The following is a 13957-nucleotide window of genomic DNA, read 5'->3' as shown; positions in this document are numbered from 1 at the left end:
TCTCAATAACCATTTAGGTTATTTCCACATCTTGGCTATTGTGAACAGTGCTGCTATGAATAGGGGTGCATGTATCTTTTTGGATTAGAGGTTTGTCTGGATATATGTCCATGAGTGGGACTGCTGGACCATATGGCAATTCTATTTTTAGTTTTCTGAGGATACTCCATACTATTTTCCATAGTGGCTACACCAAATTCCCACCAATAGTATAGGAGGGTTATTCTCTCTTCTCTATACCCTCTCCAGCATTATTTGTAAAGTTTCTAGTAATGGCCCTTCTGACCACCAGTGTGAGGTGGTGTACCTCACTGTAGTTTTGATTTGCATTTCTCTAATAATTAGTGATGTTGAGTATCTTTTCATGTGCCTGTTGGCCATCTGTATTTCTTCTTTGGAGAAATGTCTGTTTACGCTGTCCGCCCATTTTTCTGTTGAATTGTTTTTTGTTGTTGAGTTGTATAAACTGTCTGCATATTTTGGAGATTAATCCCTTGTCAGTCACACTGTTTGGAAATACCCTCTCCCATTCTGTAGACTGTCTTTTCATTTTGTTTCTGGTTTATTTTGCTCTGCAAAAGTTTGTAAGTTTGATTGGGTCCCATTTGTTTATTTTTGTTTTCATTTCTATTATCTTGGAAGATTAGTAGAATTAGAATCCTCATGCATTGCTGGCGGGAATGTAAAATAATACAGCCACTGTGGAAAACAGTCTGACAGTACCTCAAAAAATTAAAGAATTACCATATGATCTAGCCGTTCTACTCCTAGGTATACTCTCAGAAGAACTGAAAGCAGGGACTCAAACAGATATTTGTACACTTATGTTTGCAGCAACATTTTTCATAATAGCCAAAAGGTAAAAGCAACCCAAGTTTACATCAATAGATTAATGGATAAACAAAATGTCGTATATATGTACAGTGGAGTATTAGCCTTAAAAAGGAGGGCAATTCTGATACGTGCCACATTAAAGATCAACCTTGAAAACAAGTGAAATACACCAGTCACAGAAGGATAATAGTACGATTCATGGAAAGTAGAATAGAGGTACCAGGCCTTGGGAGAGAGAAATGGGGAGTTATTGTTTAATTGGTACATTTTCTGTTTGGGGTGATTTTAAAAGTTCTGGAAACAGTGGTGATGGTTGCATAATGTGAATTTACTGGCTGCTGCTGAATTGTACACCTAAAAAGTATTAACGTGGTAAATTTTATGTACATTTTACCAGCATTAAAAAAAAAGTCTTTTTAAAAAAATAAATGAAAATCAGTATCTGCCTAAAACTTTCATGAACAAATAAGAGATTAGGCAAGAATGATGATGCTGAGATGCCTGGTCACTCAGCTTCTCTATCCCATATTAACCAGGTGCTTTTATGATTTGCTAGCAAGACACCATTCTCTAGGTCTCCCCAACCACACAACACTGAAAAAGAAAACAACTTGATGGTGGGGAAGCATTTGTCCCCTATATTTAACCTGCACTGAACCACTTTCCTGTATAGAAGCATGCAGTTGTTCAGAGGGACATACTAGTGACTTCGTAGGTAGGCACTGTAAAAGTCTCCTTATGATAATTATTTAGAACCTCTAATTTCAGGAACTTGATACCCTTATAAATGTTGAGATTAGTGAAAGCATGTATCAGTATTTCGCAGCAACTCATTTGCATTTTTGAGACCAGAATGTAAAATGCATTGGTTTTCTGGACTGCCCTCTGGTTTTTCCTCCTTGCCGCACTGCTGGGTGCCTCCGCAGCCACAGTGCAGCCCTCCCTCCGCGGGGAGGCCGAGCCCGCTTCCCACTCGCACACCCTCGAGCCTCCTCTGCACCTCACCTGGCCTCGGCCCTCATCACCTGCTCCTTTTCTGAAAAGAGCCCCTCCCTCCAGCAACCTTCCAGTCCTTACCTTCTGCCTGACATAATTGCAACCTCCCCCAGCATCTTTTTGCTTTCCAACATTTTCTTCCTTTGTGTTTTTATTCCTCCTGAATTTTTGAGAGGCTTAAACTTACGGGGTAACCAACAAGGAAGTGGTCTCATGGCCAACTTCTGCATAAAATAGTACAGAGTTCCCTCCATTTCCAGTGAGGCCACACATGACACTCCAAAACGGAACAGAAGACATGAAACGCCCATTAGACGACTCAGCACAGGCTGAGGCTGGCGTGCACTGCGCTCAGCTTTAAAGGGTGACCCAGCTGCTTTTAGGAGCCCTCAGCTTTAAAGGGTGACCCAGCTGCTTCTAGGAGCCCTCAGCTTTAAAGGGTGACCCAGCTGCTTCTAGGAGCCCTCCTCGTATTCTCTCAACTCTCCCTGGAGCCGCCACAGGAAGCCCACACCTGCGGCTGAACCCAGGCCATGGTCAGTAGACTGCTGTGCCGGGGGAAGCCTCCAGGGAGTTTCAATAAATGCCATTACAAATCCTCGCTGGGTTTGTGGAGAACTACCCGCACTACCATAGTCATCTTCCTATGAATTTTAGAAAGCTTCTTTAGCGCGCCTGGAAAATTAAGGCCTGTTTGTCAAGGTTTCTATGGGTTAAAAAGTGACAACTCACAATCATTCTAAAGTTTCAACTGCTGCCTTTTTATAAAGGTTTTTGAATGAGATTTTAAATTAAAATATTCATAACCATGGTATTTCTGGAAATAGGCTTATAAGGGAAGTCTGCTTTCCTTTTTTGTGCTCTTTTGAATTTCCCCCCAATTTTACAATAAACATACAAAGACTTCTTTGTTTGAAACATCTCCTTGACATTCACAGATTTGACAGTTGCTTTGATGTCTTAACTATATGAAAAGTCTGAATGACCCTGAAATGTACTCCATTTTAATATTTTGCAGCAGCGTGAGTGTGAATTTCACCTCAGAGCTCAGATATAGATGTGAGTCATATGGTCGGTGATCAGTCTACGAGGCATCCAGCCCTCACACCTCAGCCAAGTTTTGTTGTTCTCTACTTACCTTCACTAAGGATCTGAGGAAACTGGTTAACCTTTTCATTTGTACTTCATTGCATTTCATGAGGAAAAGTGTGTGTGTGTGTGTGTATGCCATGGTGGCTTCTGAAACTCCTAAGATTCTTAAAGGTTTCAGGGCATAATATTTCACAAGTGTCAGTCTAACGAATTATATAAACTGTTTAAAGGGACTTTCCTGGTGGTCCAGTGGTTAAGACTCTGCCGTCCAATGCAGGGGCTGCAGGTTTGATCCCTGGCTGAGGAACCGAGATCTGACATGCTGCAGGGTACAGCCAAAAATTTAAATATAAGACTTGTAAAAAAAAAAGAAATGTTTAAAAAAAGACCTGTTAAATAGTATCCTATAGAGAGCAAAAAATAAAAGTAGTTTGTTAAAGTTACTGAATCACTTTATGTACTACATAAATCTAACAGGGCAGTAATTTGGAAGTACGCATAAATAATCCACATTTTCTTTTACTCCCCCAAAGCAAATATATGAAAGTGATGCAATAAGTTAAAAAAAACAATATAAAAGAGATGAGAAATAGTTCCATTTCTTTCTGAATCCCACTACCCACTAAGATAATCACTGTGAACAGGTGTATGCTGCTCTAGAATTTTAGTGCACATATTTTAAAAATCTTCTACAAATGGAAGAATTCATGGGATAATTCTATATACATACTTCCATAGATAGTGTTTGACTCTCCAGTATTTTGTAGCTTTCTTTCTGTGGCCTAGCTATTGATCAGTTGTAGGATCCACAACTGTAGGATCGAGCTGTATGATGAGCTGTTGATCCTAACACCAATATATGAGTGCCCTCTTTAGGAAGCATTCACTAATAATGCATGTAATCAGTCTTTATCATCTTGACCAATTTTGCTTTACTGACGCTTTCTTGAATATAACTGAGACTTAGTATTTTTTCAGATGTTAAACTGACCATGTGCATTTCTTTCTCTCTTTTTTGAAATTTATTTTTGACTGCACTGGGTCTTTGTTGCTGTGTGGGCTTTGTCTAGCTGCGGCACGCCGGCCTCTCATTGTGGCGGCTTCTCTTGTTGCGGGGTACAAGCTCCGGAGTGCAGGCTTAGTAGCTGTGGTACACAGGCTTAGTTGCCCTGCGGGATGTGGTATCTTCCCAGACCAGGGATCCAACCCGTGTCCCAAGTATTGGCAGGAAGGTTTTTAACTACTGGACCATCAGGAAAGTCTTGCATTTCTTTCTTATTCATGTATTTGCCCAAGTACTTATATATATATATAAACATATATATATACACATATATATGTTACAAATATTAGTTTCAAGTTTATTAACTCCTTTTCCACTTTGCTTATGCCATCTTTTACCATTATACGGCTAAATTTATTAATTTCTAGCCTTGGTGATATACTTAGAAAGCTCTCTTCCTACAATACAATCATAGAGATATTTTCCAATGATGTCCTTTTTTATTTTTCACACTAAATCTTTAAGCCTCAAGTTAATTTGGGAAAACATGTACGTTAGGAATGAAATTAATGTTTCCCAATAAATTTTCACTTATACAATTTATTGACTAATTTCTTATTTTCTCCACTAATTTGAAGTGTCTTCTTTGCCATATAGTAAATTCCCATATACATATTTTCTAAACCTGTATCTGTTAAATTAGTGCCTCTAGGACACTACTTCCATTATCTCTGTCCTGCTCCATTATTTTTATTTTAAAACTTTTTAGTTCTTCTTAAGAATATCTGCTTGTAGAAGAAATTCTGAACTAATCAGAATTTTGTGAGTAATTTGGGGGAAACTGACATCTCTACCACATTGGGTCTTCCCATCCAAGAATATGACACAGCTGTTTATTCTGGCCTTTTCTGTCCTTCTATGAAGTTTTACAATTTTTTCATCTTGCACATTTCTCAATAAATTTATCTTTAAGTACTTTAGAGTTTTTTAATACAACTGTGAATAGGATCTTTTACTATGCATAAGAAGGTTAATTATTATTATTTTTTTTTGCCTGTTTCTATTTGGCCATCTTACTAAACTTTTTGGCTCCAGATTAAGAACTTATTTATCTAATTAATACTTGTACTTATTTTTCTAAGTTGAGTGCTAGAAAAAGCAGGTCTCCTGCCCAGTCCCGTATTCCAGAGATAGCTAGTGTTAAACATTCTTTCATAATTTCCAACTGATTCTTTTGAAATATTCTAGGTATGTAAGAATTTAGTCTTTCCTCTTCATTACTTATTCTTATTTCTCTTCCTTATCTACTGCCTTGTCCCACAGCAGTAGTTCTGGCTGATTCCTGACTGTAATGGAAAGTCATTAGTGCTTCACTGTTAACTGGATGATCACTGATAGCTTTCAATGGATAATCTTCAACAGGTTGAGAACATGTTTATTCCTATAATAAAAGGGCTTTTTCTGCTTTTAATCAGTAATGAATCTGGAATTTTACCAAAACCTATTTGGGCATTTTGCTTTTTCTTCTCCCAATAAATTATACTTTCTACTGTTAAGTCAGTTTTGCATTATTGGACTAAATCCTACTTGATCTCTATATATATTGTTTTAGGACAGTCCTGGATTCTACTTGCTAACATTTTATTTAGGATTCTTTGATTTACAGTATTAGTAATATTAAACTACATTTTCTTTCCTTTTGGATGATATTTTTGTTACGATTTAGATCTGAGGTTATTTTAGCCTCTCATAATATAGACCCTTTCAATTACGTGATTTCAAATGTCAGTCGTGTTTCTCACCATCACTGTTCCTTTTTAAATGAAAACTAACCTGACAACCCACTCCAGTATTCTTGCCTGGAGAATTCCATGGACAGAGGAGTCTGGCAGGCTACAGTCCATGGGGTTGCAAAGAGTGGGACACCACTGAGCCTGACTAACATCAACAATTACAAATCCAAAAAGCACAAAAGCAAAATACTAGCCAAGTAGACTTTTAAGCATGTAAAAGCAATAGTTTTACACATCTCCATTCCCATTTAATAAACAAGTGTGTATCACTGAACTAAAACTAATCACACTATGAACCATCCAAGAAAAAATAGTGCCCTTAATTGATATTAACAGCAAACCAAAAGAGAACCACACCCTATCATATATTTTTTAAAGCTAACAGTAAGGTTATTATTTATTTATTATTGAAGTATAGCTGATTATTCTTAGTTTCAGGTGTACAGCAAAGTGGTTCAGTTATACATACAAATATATATTTTTTCAGATTCTTTTCCCTTATAGGTTATTACAAAATACTGAGTATAGTGTGCTACACAGTAGGTCCTTGGTGGTGATCTGTTTTATCTATAATACTGTGTATCTGTTAATCCCAAACTCCTCATTTATGCCTCTCCCTACCTTCCCCTTTAGTAAACATAAGTTTGTCTTCTATGTATTTGATTCTACTTCTGTTTTGTATTTAGGATTTTTTTTTTATTCCATATATAAGTGATACATGGTATCTGTCTTTCTCTGACTTACATCACCTAGTATAATGATCTCTAGGCCCGTCTATGTTCCTGCAAACAGCATTATTTCCTTCTTTTTTATGGCTTAATAGTATTCCATTGTGTGTATCTTCTTTATCCATTCTTCTATCAGTGGACATATAGGTTGCTTCCATGTCTTAACTATTGTAAACAGTGCTGCAGTGAACACTGGGGTGCACATATATTTTCAAATTATGGTTTTCTGGATATATGTACAGAAGTGGGACTGCTAGCTCATATATATGGCAGTTCTATTTTTAGTCTAAGGACCCTCCACACCTTTCTCCACAGTGGCTGCACCAATTTACTTTCTCACCAACAGTGTAAGAGGGACCCCTTATCTCCACACCCTCTCTCTAACATTTATTGTTTGTAGACTTTTTTGATGATGGCCATTCTGACTGGTGTGAAGTAACACCTCTTCATTGTTTTGGTTGGCATTTCTCTAATAATTAGTGATGTTGAGCATATTTTCATGTGCATTTTGGCCATCTGTATGTCTGTTTTGGAGAAATGTCTGTTTCGATTTACTGCCAAGTTTTCGATTGGGCTGTTTGGTGTTTTGTTATTGAGCTACATGAGCTATTTATATACTTTGGAGATTAGTCCCTTGTCGGTGGCTTTATTTGCAAATATTTTCTCCCATTCTGTGGGTTGTTTTTTTTGTTTTGTTTTGTTTATGGTTTCCTTTGCTATGCAAAAGCTTTTAAGTTTAATTAGGTCTCATTTGTTTTTATTTTCATTATTCTAGGAGGTGGAACCAAAAAGATACTGTTTCAGTTTATGCCAGAGAGTGTTCTGTGTTTTCCTCTTAAGAGTTTTAAATATCTAATCCTACATTTAGGTCGTTAATCCATTTTATTTTTGTGTATAACGTTAGAAAATGTTCTGGTTTCATTCTTTTACATGTAGCTCGCTGTTGTTTTCTCAGCATCACTTATTGAACAGACTGTCTTTGCTCCACTGTACAGTCTTGCCTACTTTGTCACGATTAGTTGACCATACATCTGTGGGTTTATCTCTGGACTTCCTATCTTGTTCCAATTGATCTATATTTCTGTTTTTGTGCCAGTACCATACTATTTTGATTACTGTAGTTCAGGTGCAGTCTAAAGTCAGGGAGCCTGATTGCTCCAGCTCTTTTTCCTTTCTCAAGACTGCTTTGGCTATCCGGAGTCTTTTCTGTTTGCATACAAACTGTAAACTTTTTTGGTCCTAGTTCTGTGAAAAATGCTATTGGTTATTTGATATGGATTGCACTGAATCTGTTCATTTCTTTGGGTAGTAGAGTCATTTTTATATTGATTCTTACAATACAAGAACATGGTGTATCTCTTTGTGTCATCTTTGATTTCTTTCATCAGTATCTTATAGTTTTCTGAGTACAGATCTTTGGCCTCCTTAGGCAGGTTTATTCCTAGGTATTTTGTTCTTTTTGATGTGACGGTACATGGGATTGTTTCCTTAATTTCTCTTTCTGACCTTTCATTGTTAGTATACAGAAATGCCAGAAATTTCTGCATATTAATTTTGTATCTTACAACTTTACCAGATTCACTGATTAGCTCTAGTAGTTTTCTGGTAATATCTTTAGGATTTCCTATGTATGGTGTTATATCATATCATCTCAGAACAGACACTTCTTTTGGAACCCTTTATTTTTTTTTCTTCTGATTGCTGTGGCTTAAGACTTCCAAAACTATGTTGAATAAAAGGGGTGAGAGTGGACATCCTTGTCTTGTTCCTGATCTTAGAGGAAATCCTTTCAGCTTTTCACTGTTGAGTGTAATTAATGTTAGCTGTGGGTTTGTTGTATGTAGCCTTTATTATGTTAATGTAGGTTCCCTCTATGCCCACCTTCTGGAGAGCTTTATTTTTCTAATCATAAATGGATGTTAAATTTTATCAAAAGCTTTTTCTGAATCTATTGAGATGACCATAGGGTTTTTATTCTTCAGTGCATTAATGTGGCATATCACACTGATTTGCAGATAATGAAAAATCCTTGTATCCCTGGCTAAATCCCACCTGATCATGGTTTGTGATCCTTTTAATGTATTATTGGATTCAGTCTGCTAGTATTCTGTTGAGAATTTTTGCATCTGTGTTCATTAGTTATAGTGGCCTGTAATTTTCTTTTTTTGTGGTATCTTTATCTGGTTTTGGCATCAGAGTGATTGTGGCTTTTTTTATTGAGTTTAGCAGTGGTTCCTTACTCTTTAATATTTTGTAATAGTTTCAGAAGAACAGATATTAAGTCTTCTCTAAGTGTTTGATAGAATTCACCTGTGAGGCCATCTGATCCTAGACTTTTGTCTGTTGGAAGTTTTTAAATCACAGTGTCACTTTTAGTACTAAGGATAGGTCTGTTCACATTTCTTCTGGTTCAGTCTTGGAAGGTTGTACATTTCTAAGAATATGTCCATTTCTCCCAAGCTATTTCATTGGCATATAGTTGCTTATAGTAGTCTCTTATGATCCTTTATATTCTGTGATGTCCACTGTAACTTAGTTTTTCATTTCTAATTTTATTGATTTGAGCCCTCTCCCTTTCTTTTCCTTAGTGCATCTGGTAAAGGTTAATCAAAGAACCAGCTTTTAGCTTCACTGATCTTTTCTATTGTTTTCATTGTCTCCATTTATTTCTGCTCCAATCTTTATGATTTCTTCTACTAACTCTGAGTTTTGTTTTTCTTTCTCTAGTTGCTTTAGCTGTAAGATTAGGCTGTTTACTTGAGATTTTTCTTGTTTTCTGAAGTAAGATTGTCTTACTAAACTTCCTTCTTAAAATTGCTTTTTCTGTGTCCCCTAGGTTTTGTATTGTGGTGTCCATTTGGTCTAATGTGTCATTTAAGGCCTGTGTTTCTTTATTGATTTTCTGTCTGCATCCATCCATCGATGTAAGTGGGGTGTTAAAGTCCCCCACTATTGCTGTGTTACTGTCGATTTCTCCTTTTATGACTGTTAGGAGTTCCCCAATGTATAAGACAAATGCTATACTGGGTGCATACTTACAATCATCGTATCTGCTTGGATTAACTTGATTATTTCGTACTGTCCTTTTTTGTCTCTTGTAACACTTTTTATTTTAAAGTCAATTTTGCCTGATATGAGTATTGCTATTCCAGCTTTCTTTGATTTTCATTTGTATGGATTACCTTTCTCCATCCCCTTTCAGTTTGTATGTGTCCTTAGATCTGAAGTGGGTCTCTTGAGGACAGCATATATATGTGTGTGTCTTGTTTCTATATCCATTCAACCAATCTGTGTCTTCTGAATGAAGCATTTAATCTGCTTACATTTAAGGTAATTATCAATATATATGTTCTTAAGGCCATTTTGTCAGTTGTTTTGGATTTGTTTTTGTAGGTCTTTTTTCTTCCCTTCCCTTGTGATCTGATGAATATCTTTAGTGTTGGGTTTGGATTACTTTTTCTTTTTGTGAGCATGTATCTCTCATAGGTTTTTGGCTTGCAATTACCATGAGGTTTTGATATAGTAGTCTATATATATACACACACACACACACACACACACACACAAAGATTAAGTTGCTGGTCTCTTAATTTCAAATGCATTTGTACTCTCCTCACCATTGCTGGTCTTGATATTGTATTTGGTGTGACTGATTTCCTACTTTTACTGTTTGGTTGCCTTTACCAGTGAACTTTCCCATTAGTAATTTTCTCATTTTTAGCTGTGGCCTTACTTTTCTGTCTAGAAAAGTTCCTTTCTTATTGTAAAGATGATTTGGGTGTGCTGAGTTCTTTTAGCTTTTGCTTGTCTGTAAAGCTTTTGATTTCTCTGTAAAAGCTAAGCAAGAGCCTTGCTGGATATTCTTGTTTGTATGTTTTTCCCTTTCATCACATTAAATATATCATGCCACTCCCTTCTGGCCTGCAGAGTTTCTGCTTAAAAAACATCAGCTGATAACCAGACAGGAATTCCCTAGTTGCTTTTAATATTTTCTCTTTAATTTTTGTCAATTTGATTAATGTGTGTCTTAATGTGTTCCTCATTGGGTTTATCCTGTATGGAACTCTCTGCACTTCTTGAACTTGAGTGTGTGTTTCCTTTCCTTAGGGAATTTTTTGGCTATTATCTCTTCAAATATTTCTCAGGCCCATTCTTCTCCTTCTGGGACCCCTTTAATGCAAACATTGGTACATTTAATGTTGTCCCAGAAGTCTCTTGGACTGTCAACATTTCTTTTCATTCTTTTTTCTTAATTCTGTTCCAAACAGTGATTTCCAGCAATCTGGTGTCCAGCTCACTTTTTCATCTGCCTCATTTATTCTACTATTGATTCCATCTACTGTATTTTTCAATTCAGTTATTGTCCATCTCTGTTCTTTAAAGCATCTAGCTCTTTATTGTATCCCCTCAGTCTATGCCTCCATTCTTTTCCTGAGATCTTGGATCTTCTTTACTATTATTACTCTGAATTTTTCTTCAAAGAGATTGCCTATCTTCATTTCGCTTAGTTGTTCTTCTTGGGTTTTATCTTATTCCTTCATCTAGAACATATTTTTCTGCCATCTCATTGTATCTAATTTTGTGCCTCTGTGGTCTCTATTTTCCAAGCTGCAGGACTATAATTCTCCTTGGTTCTGGTGCCTTCCCCCTGGCGGGTGAGTTTCGTCCAGGGACTGGTACTTGCCCACTGGTGGGTAGCGCTGGGTGTTGTCCCTCTGATAGGCAGGGCTGTCTCAAGTGATGTGTTTATAGGTGGCTGTTGGGTGAAGCCAGGTGCCAAAATGGCCATCTCTGTGAGAGCTCACAATGATGAGCCTTCCCTGGGGTGTTCACTACCCCTGTCCTTGCCCCTACAGTGAGCCACAGCTGACCCCGCCTCCCCAGGACCCCTGCTTAAGAACCAAAGGTAGGTCTAGCCCATGTGCCTATGGAATCACTGCTTTGCCCTGGGTCCCAGTGCATGTGAAACCTCGTGTGCACCCTCCAAGAGTGCAGTCTCTTGTTCCCCCCAGTCCTGTGGGTTTTCAAAGCCAAATGCTCTGGAGGCTCTTTCTCCTGATTCCAGACCCCCAGGCTGGGGAGCCTAATGTGGGGCTCAGAACTCTCACTTCTATGGGAGAGTCTCTGTGATATGATTATTTTCCAGTTTGCAGGTCACCCTCCCACTAAATTTGGGAGTTGATTATAAAACAGAAGCATTCCTACAATCTCACTGTGACTTCTTTGTCTTTGGGTGTAGAATAGCTTTTTTGGTAGGTTTGAGTCTTTTTTTGGTCAATGGCTATTCAGCAATTAGTTGTGATTTTGGTGTTTTTGTGAGAGGAGGTGAGTTCATGTCCTACTCCACCATCTCGTCTCCTGCCTCTTTCTCATTCTTAAGCAGAAGTTGAGCCCTGACTCACAGGCAGATGTCTCTGATAGTTCTTCATAAAAGATAATGCCACTGTCTGCTGCTGTGTCTCTACTGTGCAATTCCGTTACCTTAGGAAAGTTTCTAAAATAAGGTGCTTTTTCATCTTGAAATTTTTCTAGCATTCTGGATCCTTTACACCTTCTTAAAAATTACCAGCATCATCTGAAAATCTCGTTTTGTTGTGTTTCACAGATACTGCATGATTTAGGAATTCTGAAGCTGACAGTAAGCTCTTTTAATAAAATAAAAATCAAAAGTCTGAGGATTCAAAGGGAAGTCAGTTGAGAATACAGGAAACATGTTTCTGGGCCCCCTGATGCTAATACCAACCTGCATCAGATTTCAGTGAGTCTATGCCAAGAAAAATACCATTTGGGATGTGAGGCAAATGCGACTTGTCACTTTTCTTGTTTGTAGTTAAGTACGGCTTATAACCACCGGTGTAAGGTGTGTCATACAGTCTCCTGGATGGTCTCCAGAAAAAAAATCTCTCAGTATTAGAGCATTCTGGGATAAGTTTAAGTGAAATGTTATAGAAAGCAATAAGAACCAGGTATGTGACCAATTCAGGAGGGGTGGGAGGAATCAGCACTGAGGAAGAGAAGGAAAGAAACATGAACAAATGAGTGTCTCTGTGTCTTGCAGTCAAAAATCATCTGGACTAAATCAGTGTTGTTAACATGAGGAAATATTCAGATATATACCCATATATATGTATATAAATATATACACACACACTGAGGAATAGCATTAATATTAGTGTTCTTATTGAAATTTTAAGATGAATTCAGTCTAATTTAGATTATATAGCTTAAGGCTAATTCCTTTAAAATTTTCATTGATTTCCTCTCTAAATGATCAAATAATGTTTGTTTTATGCTTAAATTAGCCTGAATTCACATGCTATATATATACAGGGAAGATGAGCTGACATTTGCTATTAAGTAAACTGTAATATTTTCTTAATCTCAAACAGGCCAGAAACAGTTTTAGAGAAACATACTGTAGCCACATATTTTAGGGGGAAGTAGCATGGGGAGAAGTACTCTTGCCTGGAGAATCCCAGGGACGGGAGCCTGGTGGGCTGTGGTCTATGGGGTCGCACAGAGTCGGATATGACTGATGTGACTTAGCAGCAGCATGAATGGGGCTTCCTTAAATTTATTCCATACTCTTGTTCAGAAAAGACAGACAACACTGTCAGACAGATGGAGAACAAACTAAAAGCATCTACGAAGTATTTTCATATACATTTTGCTGAATAATTTGATTCTAGAGCAGCACTGTCCATGATGGCACTTTCTGCAATAGTGGAAATATTCTGCATCTGTGCTGACCACTGGCCATATATGGCTACTGAGCACCTGAGTTTTAAATTTCGATTAAATTTTAATAGGCACATGTGACTTTGTGGTTGCATGTTTAGACCAACAGAATCTTCTGTTCTGTAAGAAAAGATTACATAATATGTATATAAATCATTATGACAACATTATCTAAAACTGTTTTTTGTGAACATGCCCTTCAGGGTAGAAATTTTGTTATTTGCCTTCACTGTAGCGGTCCTTAATGCCAGGATACATACTAGATCCTCTTTTTTTCTTTTCCCCCTATCCTAGGTTCTTCTTTCTCTGACTGAAAAGAATAGTCATTTTAGTGGTTGATCAAGGACAGGTCTTTTGCCTTGACTAAAACACGAAGGAAAAAATTATTCAAAAATCTCTCAAATGTGAATTTTAATCTTCGAATTAAAAGCAAGGCCTCAGGCTTAACCAACAGTTGTTATCATCAAGAGCTTTCAAATTATCATACAAAAGAGTAAATGACACCACAATTTATAAAGCTTTTCTGAGGTTCTTTCTCCCTCTGGTACTAGGGGAATAGCCATAGAATAAATTCTATTTCATTAGATCAGAAGAAAGTTCTGTGACAGAGTTACAATTATTAAAAAGAAGACAGAAGAGTCTGGGGCAGAACGGATGCATATGTATATAGACATGGCTGAGTCCCTCTGCTGTCCACCTGAAACTATCACAACATTATTAGTCGACCTCACACCAATACAAAATAAAAAGTTCAAAAATAAAAAGAGAAAGGT

The 13957-nt window shown here is 37.3% G+C and overlaps 1 protein-coding gene across 3 annotated transcripts in view; it reads right to left on the bottom strand.

The window, feature by feature from the left end:
• Positions 1–13957, bottom strand: part of USP3 (ubiquitin specific peptidase 3) — a 99171-nt gene that overhangs the window by 19519 nt on the left and 65695 nt on the right. The gene's annotated exons all lie outside the window — the stretch shown is intronic.

Source organism: Cervus elaphus, chromosome 12 (assembly GCF_910594005.1).
Source record: "Cervus elaphus chromosome 12, mCerEla1.1, whole genome shotgun sequence".
NCBI lineage: Eukaryota > Metazoa > Chordata > Mammalia > Artiodactyla > Cervidae > Cervus > Cervus elaphus.
The sequence above is the reverse complement of the archived record's forward strand: the minus strand, read 5'-3'. Positions and strand labels throughout refer to the sequence as shown.